Genomic DNA, 9,895 nt, shown 5'->3' on the forward strand with positions numbered 1-9,895 from the left:
TCGCGGGAATCAAAGAAGGGCAGGCCCTAAACTGCTTCTTCAGTGCGCCGCCCGAGATGTATTTCTCGGGGTCTTGAAGCAGGCCAAGCCCCCGAGGCGGGTTCAGTGTCGGGAGTGAGCTGCGGGATCAGGGATTTGTCCTGGCGAGAGACCCAGGGCAGGACACAGCGAAGTGGACGGGCAGGGAGCGAGCTGGAGTCTCCCGGTGGTTACTTTGGCAGGTGCTTGAACGAAGGCCGGAGCCAGCCTGCTTCAGTGCAGGGACCCGTGGTGGCCTCAGGAGTGTTTGTCAGGGTCCTGCCCAAGGGCAGGTGCCAGCCTAGTTCAGTGCAGGCACCGGGCAGTGGGCTCAGGAGTGTTTGTCAGGGTCTTGCCCGAGGGCAGGAGCCAGCCTGGTTCAGTGCAGGGACCCGGGGTTGTCTCAGGAATGTTTGTCAGGGTCCTGCCAGAGGGCAGGAGCCAGCCTGGTTCAGGGCAGGCGTCGGGCGGTGGGCTCAGGACGGTTTGTTGGCGCCTGGCCATGGCGGGGCCCAGCCTCCTTCAGGGCAGGCACAGAGATGGGGGCTCAGGAGTCTGTGCTGGGCGAATCGAACAAGGGCCAGACCTAAACCGGTTGAGCGCAGGGACCGAGATGCAGCTTCAGGAGTATTTCCAGGCGGTAGGAACCCGGCCAGGTTCAGCGCGGGGACCAAGATGCGGGCTCAGCAGTGTTTCCCGGGTGATTGAACAAGGGCACGGCCCACCCTATCTCCGTGCGGGGACCGAGATGCGCCCTTAGGAGGGTTTCTCGAGGTTGGACCGTGGTCAGGATGCGCACGGCTTCAGGGCAGAGAGCGAAAGGTGGCCTCAGGAGGACGTGTTGAGGTAGCTCCCAAGGGCCGGACCTCGACTGGTTCAGCGCAGCGCCCGAGGGGTGGGCACAGGCACATTTGCCGGTGGCTTCAGCAAGTGCTTGCTGGAGCCGCGGCCGGTGCATGGAAGGAGATGTTGTCTCGGGGGCGTTGGACGGGGACGTGCACCAGGGGAGGCCCTAGCCTAGGTGCATGCCGTGGCCGTGAGGCCGGCTCCCGAGGGTCTGACGGGGGACTGTCGCCGGGCGGGACCCAGCCTCGTCCCGTGCAGGGACGGAGGTGTTGGCTCAGGAGTGTTTTTCAGGGTCGGGAAGAAGCGCCGTGAATCGCCCAGTTGAGGGCAGCGACCAATGCAGACTCAGGAGTGTTTGCCGGGGGTCGGGCCAAGGGCAGGACCTAGCCTGATTGAGGGCAGGGAACCCGATGTGGGTTCAGGAGTGCTTCACGGGGCTTGAACATGGGAAGGACCCAGCCTGCTTCGGGGCAGGGCCTGAGACGCGCTCTCAGGATTATGTTCCCGGGACTCGAACATGGATAATCCAACGAACACGTTCTTGACTGCAGGGACCGAGAGGTGGGGTCGGGAGTCTGTACTAGGCGCTCGCACAAGGGCAGGACCTCGACTGTTTCAGATCAGTGACCGAGACGGGGCTCAGGAGTTTAGAAGGGCACTTCTGGAAGGGCACGACCCTGCCTGGTTTGGTGCAGCGCGTGAGATGAGGGTGCAGCAATGATTCCGGGGGGTTTAAACAAGGAGAGGACTCACCGTCGTTCGGCGCCAGGGGGCCAAGTTTGGGCTCAGGATTGTTTGTCGGGGGCCTTGGCCAGAGGCAGAAACCACCGTGGTTGAGCTCAGGGACCAAGATGAACGCTCAGGCGTGTTTAGTGTGTGTGTGTGTGGGGGGGGGGGGTGGGGGGGTGTGTGGGGGGGTGTGCGCAAGGGCAGCATCCATCCGAGTTCCGGGCGGGCACGCAGCTGTGGGCTCAGGAGTGTGTGTCGCGGGAATCGAAGAAGGCAGGCCCTAGACTGCTTCTTCAGTGCGCCGACCGAGATGTATTTCTCGGGGTCTTGAAGCAGGCCAAGCCCCAGAGGTGGCTTCAGTGCCGGGAGTGAGCTGCGGGATCACAGCTTTGTCCCGGAGAGGGACCAAATGCAGGACACAGCGAAGTGGACGGGCAGGGAGCGAGCTGGAGTCTCCCGGCGGTTACTTTGCCAGGTGCTTGAACGAAGGCAGGAGCCAGCCTGCTTCGGTGCAGGGATCCGGAGTGGGCTCTGGAGTGTTTGCCAGGGTCTTGACCGAGGGCAGGAGCCAGCCTGGATCAGTGCAGACACCGGGCGGGGGGCCCAGGAGTGTTTGTCATGGTATTGCCCGAGGGCAGGAGCCAGCCTGGTTTAGAGCAGGCACCGGGCGGTGGGCTCAGGAGTGTTTGTCAGGGTATTGCCCGAGGGCAGGGACCAGCCTGGTTCAGGGCAGGCCCCGGGCGGTGGTCTCAGGAGTGTCTGTCGGCGCCGGGCATGGGCAGGACCCAGCCTCCTTCAGGGCAGACACAGAGATGGGGGCTCAGGAGTCTGTGCTGAGTGAATCGAACAAGGGCCAGACCTAGACCGGTTCAGGGCAGGGACAGAGATGCTGCTTCAGGAGTATTTCCTGGGGGTAGGACCCCGGCCAGGTTTAGCGCGGGGATCAAGATGCGGGCTCAGCAGTGTTTCCCGGGTGACTGAACGAGGGCACGGCCCACCCTGTCTCTGTGCGGGGACCGAGATGCTCCCTCAGGAGGGTTTCTCGAGGTCTGATCGTGGGCAGGACGCGCACGGCTTCAGGGCAGAGTGCGAGAGGAGGCCTCAGGAGGACGTGTTGAGGTAGCTCCCAAGGGCAGAACCTCGACTGCTTCAGTGCAGCGCCCGAGGGGCGGGCACAGGCGCATTTGCCGGTGGCTTCGGCAATTGCTTGCCGGAGCCCTGGCCGGGGCAGGGAAGGAGATGTTGGCCCAGGGCCGTTGGGTGGCGCTGTGCAGCAGGGGAGGCCCCAGCCTAGGTGCGTGCCGTGGCCGCGAGGCAGGCTCAGGAGGGCCTGTCGGGGGACTGACACTGGGCGGGACCCAGCCTCGTCCCGAGCAGGGACCGAGGTGTTGGGTCAGGAGTGTTTGTCAGGGTCGGGAAGAAGTGCCGGGCACCGCCCAGTTGAGGGCAGCGACCGATGCAAGCTCAGGAGTGTTTGCCGGGGGTCGGGCCAAGGGCAGGACCTAGCCTGATTGAGGGCAGGCTACCCGATGTGGGCTCAGGAATGCTTCTCGGGGCTTGAACATGGGAAGGACCCAGCCTGCTTCGGGGCAGGGACTGAGATGCGCGCTCAGGATTATGTGTCCGGGACACGAATATGCAAAGTCCAACAAACGCCTGCTTGACTGCAGGGACCGAGAGGTGGGGTCGGGAGTCTGTGCTAAGGTCCCGCACAAGGGCAGGACCTCGACTGGTTCAGTTCAGTGACAGAGACGGGGCTCGGGAGATTAGACGTGCACTTCAGGAAGGGCGGAACCCAGCCTGGTTTGGTGCAGCGCGTGAGATGAGGGCGCAGCAGTGATTCTGAGGGGTTTGAACAAGGGGAGGCCTCACCGTCGTTCGGGGCCAGGGGGCCAGGTTTGGGCTCAGGATTGTTTGTCGGGGGCCTTGGCCAGACGCAGAAACCTCCGTGGTTGAGCTCAGGGACCGAGATGAACGCTCAGGAGTGTTTTGTGTGTGTGTGTGCGGGGAGGGGGTGTTGCTCAAGGGCAGCATCCATCCGAGTTCAGGGCGGGCACGCAGCTGTGGGCTCAGGAGTGTGTGTCACGAGAATCGAAGAAGGGCAGGCCCTAAACTGCTTCTTCAGTGCGCCGACCGAGATGCATTTCTCGGGGTGTTGAAGCAGGCCAAGCCCCCGTTGCGGGTTCAGTGCCGGGAGTGAGTTGCGGGATCAGGGCTTTGTCCCGGCGAGGGACCAAAGGCAGGACACAGCGACGTGGACGGGCACGGAGCGAGCTGGAGTCTCCCGGTGGTTACTTTGCCAGGTGCTTGCACGAAGGCAGGAGCCAGCCTGCTTCAGTGCAGAGACCCGGGGAGGTCACAGGAGTGTTTGTCAGGGTCTTGCCCTAGGGAGGGGGCCAGCCTGGTTCAGTGCAGGCACGGGGCGGTGGGCTCAGGAGTGTTTGTCCGGGTCTTGCCTGAGGGCAGGAGCCAGCCTGGTTCAATGCAGGCACCGGGCGGTGGGCTCAGGGGTGTTTGTCGGCGCCGGGCCGTGGGCGGGACCAAGCCTCCTTCAGGGCAGGCACAGAGATGGGGGCTCAGGAGCCTGTGATGTGCGTCCCGAACAAGGGCTAGACCTAGACCGGTTCAGGGCAGGGACCGAGATGCAGCTTCAGGAGTATTTCCTGGGGGTAGGAACCCGGCCAGGTTCACCGCGGGGACCAAGATGCGGGCTCTACCGTGTTTTTCGGGTGATTGAACGACGGCACGGCCCACCCTGTCTCTGTGCAGGGACCGAGATGCGCCCTCAGGAGGGTTTCTCGAGGTCGGACCGTGGGCAGGACGCGCACGCCTTCAGGGCAGAGAGCGAGAGGTCACCTCAGGAGGACGTGTTGAGGTAGCGCCCAAGGGCAGGACCTCGACTGGTTCAGAGCAGCGCCCGAGGGGTGGGTAAAGGTGCATTTGCCAATGGCTTCAGCAAGTGCTTGCTGGAGCCGCGGCCGGTGCAGGGAAGGAGATGTTGACTCAGGGGCGTTGCACGGCACAGTGCCCAACGGGAGGCCCCAGCCTAGGTGCGTGCCGTGGCCGCGAGGCAGGCTCAGGCGGGTCTGTCGGGGGACTGACGCCGGGTGGGACCCAGCCTCGTCCCGTGCAGGGACCGAGGTGTTGGCTCAGGAGTGTTGTCAGGGTCGGGAAGAAGTGCCGTGCACCGCCCAATTGAGGGAGCGACCGAGGCAGGCTCAGGAGTGCTTGCCGGGGGTCGGTCCAAGGGTAGGACCTAGCCTGATTGAGGGCAGGGAACCCGATGTGGGCTCGAGAGTGCTTCTCGGGGCTTGAACATGGGAAGGACCCAGCCTGCTTCGGGGCAGGCACTGAGAGGCGCGCTCAGGATGATGTTCCCGGGACTCGAACATGGAAAGTCCAAAGAACGCCTGCTTGACTGCAGGGACCGAGAGGTTTGGGTCGGGAGTCTGTGCTAGGGGCGCGCACAAAGGGCAGGACCTCGACTGGTTCAGTTCAGTGACCGAGACGGGGCCCGGGACTTTAGACGGGCACTTCAGGAAGGGCGGAACTCTGCGTGGTTTAGTGCAGCGCGTGAGATGAGGGCGCAGCAATGATTCTGGGCGTTTGAACAAGGGGAGGACTCACCGTCGTTCAGGGCCAGGGGGCCAGGTTTGGGCTCAGGATTGATTGTCGAGGGCCTTGGCCAGAGGCAGAAACCACCGTGGTTGAGCTCAGGGACCGAGATGAACGCTCAGGAGTGTTTTGTGTGAGTTTGGGGGCGGTGGGGGTGTTGCCCAAGGGCAGCATCCATCCGAATTCAGGGCGGGCACGCAGCTGTGGGCTCAGGAGTGTGTGTCACGGGAATCGAAGAAGGGCAGGCCCTAAACTGCTTCTTCAGTGCGCCGACCGAGATGTATTTCTCGGGGTCTTGAAGCAGTCCAAGCCCCCGAGGCGGGTTCAGTGCCGGGAGTGAGTTGCGGGATCAGGGCTTTGTCCCGGCGAGGGACCAAGGGCAGGACACAGCGAAGTGGACGGAAAGGAGCGAGCTGGAGTCTCCCGTGGTTTCTTTGCCAGGTGCTTGAAGGAAGGCAGGAGCCAGCCTACTTCAGTGCAGGGACCCGGGGTGGTCTCAGGAGTGTTTGTCAGGGTCTTGCCCGAGGGCAGGAGCCAGCCTGGTTCAGAGCAGGCACCGGGCGGTTGGCTCAGGAGTGTTTGTCAGGGTCTTGCCTGAGGGCAGGAGCCAGCCTGGGCCAGTGCAGGCACCGGGCGGCTGGCTCAGGAGTGTTTGTCAGGGTCTTGCCCGAGGGCAGGAGCCAGCCTGGTTCAGAGCAGGCACCGGGCGGTTGGCTCAGGAGTGTTTGTCAGGGTCTTGCCCGAGGGCTGGAGCCAGCCTGGTTCAGTGCAGGCACCGGGCGGTGGGCTCAGTTGTGTTTGTCGGGGCCGGGCCATGGGCGGGACCCAGCCTCCTTCAGGGCAGGCACAGAGATGGGGGCTCAGGAGTCTGTGCTGGGCGAATCGAACAAGGGCCAGACCTAAACCTGTTGAGCGCAGGGACCGAGATGCAGCTTCAGGAGGATTTCCAGGCGGTAGGAGCCCGGCCAGGTTCAGCGCAGGGACCGAGATGCGGGCTCAGCAGTGTTTCCCGGCTAATTGAACGAGGGCACGGCCCACCCTGTCTCTGTGCAGGGACTGAGATGCGCCCTCTGAAGGGTTTCTCGAGGTCGAAAAGTGGGCAGGACGCGCTCGGCTTCAGGTTAGAGAGCTAGATGTGACCTCAGGAGGACGTGTTGAGGTAGCTCCCAAGGGCCGGACCTCGACTGGTTCAGCGCAGCGCCCGAGGGGTGGGCACAGGCGCATTTGCCGGTGTCTTCAGCAAGTGCTTGCAGTAGCCGCGGCCGGTGCAGGGAAGGAGATGTGGGCTCGGGGGCGTTGCAGGGAGCCGTGCACAAAGGGAGGCCCCAGCCTCGGTGCAAGCCATGGCTGCGAGGCAGGCTCAGGAGGGTCTGTCGGCGGACTGTCGCCGGGCGGGACCCAGCCTCGTCCAGTGCAGGGACCCAGGTGTTGGCTCCGGAGTGTTTGTCAGGGTTCGGAAGAAGCGCCGTGCATCGCCCTGTTGAGGGCAGCGACCGATGCAGGCTCAGGAGTGTTTGCCCGGGGTCGGGCCAAGGGCAGGACCTAGCCTGATTGAAGGCAGGGAACCCGATGTGGGCTCAGGAGTGCTTCACGGGGTTTGAACATGGGAAGGACACAGCCTGCTTCGGGGCATGGACTCAGATGCGCTCTCAGGATTATGTTCCAGGGACTTGAACATGGAAAATCCAACGAACACGTTCTGGACTACAGGGACCAAGAGGTGGGGTCGGGAGTCTGTACTAGGCGCTCGCACAAGGGCAGGACCTCGACTGGCTCCGTTCAGTGACCGAGACGGGGCTCAGGAATTTAGACGGGCTCTTCTGGAAGGGCACGACCGTGCTTGGTTTAGTTCAGCGCGTGAGATGAGGGCACAGCAGTGATTCCGGGGGGTTGGAACAAGGGGAGGACTCACCATTGTTCGGGGCCAGGGGGCCAGGGGGCCAGGTTTGGGCTCAGGATTGTTTGTCGGGGGCCTTGGCCAGAGGCAGAAACCACCGTGGTTGAGCTCAGGGACCGAGATGAACGCTCAGGAGTGTTTGTGTGTTTGGTGGGGGGAGGAGGGTGGGGGGGTTGCCCAAGGGCAGCATCCATCCGAGTTCAGGGCGCGCACGCAGCTGTGGGCTCAGGAGTGTGTGTCGCGGGAATCAAAGAAGGGCAGGCCCTAAACTGCTTCTTCAGTGCGCCGCCCGAGATGTATTTCTCGGGGTCTTGAAGCAGGCCAAGCCCCCGAGGCGGGTTCAGTGCCGGGAGTGAGCTGCGGGATCAGGGATTTGTCCTGGCGAGAGACCCAGGGCAGGACACAGCGAAGTGGACGGGCAGGGAGCGAGCTGGAGTCTCCCGGTGGTTACTTTGGCAGGTGCTTGAACGAAGGCCGGAGCCAGCCTGCTTCAGTGCAGGGACCCGTGGTGGCCTCAGGAGTGTTTGTCAGTGTCCTGCCCAAGGGCAGGTGCCAGCCTAGTTCAGTGCAGGCACCGGGCAGTGGGCTCAGGAGTGTTTGTCAGGGTCTTGCCCGAGGGCAGGAGCCAGCCTGGTTCAGTGCAGGGACCCGGGGTTGTCTCAGGAATGTTTGTCAGGGTCCTGCCAGAGGGCAGGAGCCAGCCTGGTTCAGGGCAGGCGTCGGGCGGTGGGCTCAGGACGGTTTGTTGGCGCCTGGCCATGGCGGGGCCCAGCCTCCTTCAGGGCAGGCACAGAGATGGGGGCTCAGGAGTCTGTGCTGGGCGAATCAAACAAGGGCCAGACCTAAACCGGTTGAGCGCAGGGACCGAGATGCAGCTTCAGGAGTATTTCCAGGCGGTAGGAACCCGGCCAGGTTCAGCGCGGGGACCAAGATGCGGGCTCAGCAGTGTTTCCCGGGTGATTGAACAAGGGCACGGCCCACCCTATCTCCGTGCGGGGACCGAGATGCGCCCTTAGGAGGGTTTCTCGAGGTTGGACCGTGGTCAGGATGCGCACGGCTTCAGGGCAGAGAGCGAAAGGTGGCCTCAGGAGGACGTGTTGAGGTAGCTCCCAAGGGCCGGACCTCGACTGGTTCAGCGCAGCGCCCGAGGGGTGGGCACAGGCACATTTGCCGGTGGCTTCAGCAAGTGCTTGCTGGAGCCGCGGCCGGTGCATGGAAGGAGATGTTGTCTCGGGGGCGTTGGACGGGGACGTGCACCAGGGGAGGCCCTAGCCTAGGTGCGTGCCGTGGCCGTGAGGCCGGCTCCCGAGGGTCTGTCGGGGGACTGTCGCCGGGCGGGACCCAGCCTCGTCCCGTGCAGGGACGGAGGTGTTGGCTCAGGAGTGTTTTTCAGGGTCGGGAAGAAGCGCCGTGAATCGCCCAGTTGAGGGCAGCGACCAATGCAGACTCAGGAGTGTTTGCCGGGGGTCGGGCCAAGGGCAGGACCTAGCCTGATTGAGGGCAGGGAACCCGATGTGGGTTCAGGAGTGCTTCACGGGGCTTGAACATGGGAAGGACCCAGCCTGCTTCGGGGCAGGGCCTGAGACGCGCTCTCAGGATTATGTTCCCGGGACTCGAACATGGATAATCCAACGAACACGTTCTGGACTGCAGGGACCGAGAGGTGGGGTCGGGAGTCTGTACTAGGCGCTCGCACAAGGGCAGGACCTCGACTGTTTCAGATCAGTGACCGAGACGGGGCTCAGGAGTTTAGAAGGGCACTTCTGGAAGGGCACGACCCTGCCTGGTTTGGTGCAGCGCGTGAGATGAGGGTGCAGCAATGATTCCGGGGGGTTTAAACAAGGAGAGGACTCACCGTCGTTCGGCGCCAGGGGGCCAAGTTTGGGCTCAGGATTGTTTGTCGGGGGCCTTGGCCAGAGGCAGAAACCACCGTGGTTGAGCTCAGGGACCAAGATGAACGCTCAGGCGTGTTTAGTGTGTGTGTGTGTGGGGGGGGGGTGGGGGGGTGTGTGGGGGGGTGTGCGCAAGGGCAGCATCCATCCGAGTTCCGGGCGGGCACGCAGCTGTGGGCTCAGGAGTGTGTGTCGCGGGAATCGAAGAAGGCAGGCCCTAGACTGCTTCTTCAGTGCGCCGACCGAGATGTATTTCTCGGGGTCTTGAAGCAGGCCAAGCCCCAGAGGTGGCTTCAGTGCCGGGAGTGAGCTGCGGGATCACAGCTTTGTCCCGGAGAGGGACCAAATGCAGGACACAGCGAAGTGGACGGGCAGGGAGCGAGCTGGAGTCTCCCGGCGGTTACTTTGCCAGGTGCTTGAACGAAGGCAGGAGCCAGCCTGCTTCGGTGCAGGGATCCGGAGTGGGCTCTGGAGTGTTTGCCAGGGTCTTGACCGAGGGCAGGAGCCAGCCTGGATCAGTGCAGACACCGGGCGGGGGGCCCAGGAGTGTTTGTCATGGTATTGCCCGAGGGCAGGAGCCAGCCTGGTTTAGAGCAGGCACCGGGCGGTGGGCTCAGGAGTGTTTGTCAGGGTCTTGCCCGAGGGCAGGGACCAGCCTGGTTCAGGGCAGGCCCCGGGCGGTGGTCTCAGGAGTGTCTGTCGGCGCCGGGCATGGGCAGGACCCAGCCTCCTTCAGGGCAGACACAGAGATGGGGGCTCAGGAGTCTGTGCTGAGTGAATCGAACAAGGGCCAGACCTAGACCGGTTCAGGGCAGGGACAGAGATGCTGCTTCAGGAGTATTTCCTGGGGGTAGGACCCCGGCCAGGTTTAGCGCGGGGATCAAGATGCGGGCTCAGC

The sequence above is a fragment of the Bos taurus genome, chromosome Y, assembly GCF_002263795.3.
Source record: "Bos taurus isolate L1 Dominette 01449 registration number 42190680 breed Hereford chromosome Y, ARS-UCD2.0, whole genome shotgun sequence".
Lineage (NCBI taxonomy): Eukaryota > Metazoa > Chordata > Mammalia > Artiodactyla > Bovidae > Bos > Bos taurus.